This window comes from Mandrillus leucophaeus, unplaced genomic scaffold (genome assembly GCF_000951045.1).
Source record: "Mandrillus leucophaeus isolate KB7577 unplaced genomic scaffold, Mleu.le_1.0 Scaffold367, whole genome shotgun sequence".
NCBI lineage: Eukaryota > Metazoa > Chordata > Mammalia > Primates > Cercopithecidae > Mandrillus > Mandrillus leucophaeus.
In genome coordinates this window covers 1,161,962-1,162,796 of record NW_012103887.1, presented here as the reverse complement: position 1 = coordinate 1,162,796, position 835 = coordinate 1,161,962, and positions in this window count along the sequence as shown.

The window sequence follows — 835 nt, the reverse complement described above, 5'->3', positions numbered from 1 at the left end:
ACACACACACACAGCCTTCCATCCTCTAACACAAGTTCCCATCCTCCTAGGGCATAGCTTCCATTTATGTGTAATGGAGTTAGCTGAGCTGTGATACTCAGAATAGTACTATGCATGGTTAAAAGCCTGGAAGTCATTCCTCAGACAGGGGGATTTGGAAGGACAGGGATCTTTGCATCTTTTGGACCTCATCAGAGATTGCCTCATAGAAAGAGGGTCTTCCATGAACGCTTATCGCCTTTGTGGCCATGGGTGTTGAAGGTGATAAGGCAGTGAGGGGCAGAGGGTGGTGACCTTAGAAAGTTGTACGTTTACTCCTCTAAGACTAAAAGAGGAATTCCTCTCTACCAACCTTTACATGCTTCTAGTCAACTACCCACATGGCAGCTTCACTGCTGAATTTCACACAGTTCACACTGGGTCCACAATGGGACTCTGGGCGTCTTCCTGAGCATCGTCTCCAGCCTGCTTCTTCTGCCAGTACTTCCCCATCATAAATGACACCGTTGAACGACCAGACAGTGGATGAAGTCAGAAACTTAGGGCCAGGGGTGGTGGCTCACGCCTGTAATCCCAGCACTTTGGGAGGTCAAGGCAGGTGGATCATTTGAGGTCAGGAGTTTGAGACCAGCCTGGCCTACGTGATGAGACCCCATCTCTACTAAAAATACAAAAATTAGCCAAGTGTGGTGGCTCATGCCTGTAGTCCCAGCTACTCGGGAGGCTGAGGCATGAGAATCACCTGAACCCAGGAGGCGGAGGTTGCAGTGAGCCAAGAATGCACTACTGCACTCCAGCCTAAATGACAGAGCGAGACTCTGTCTCAAATAAAAAA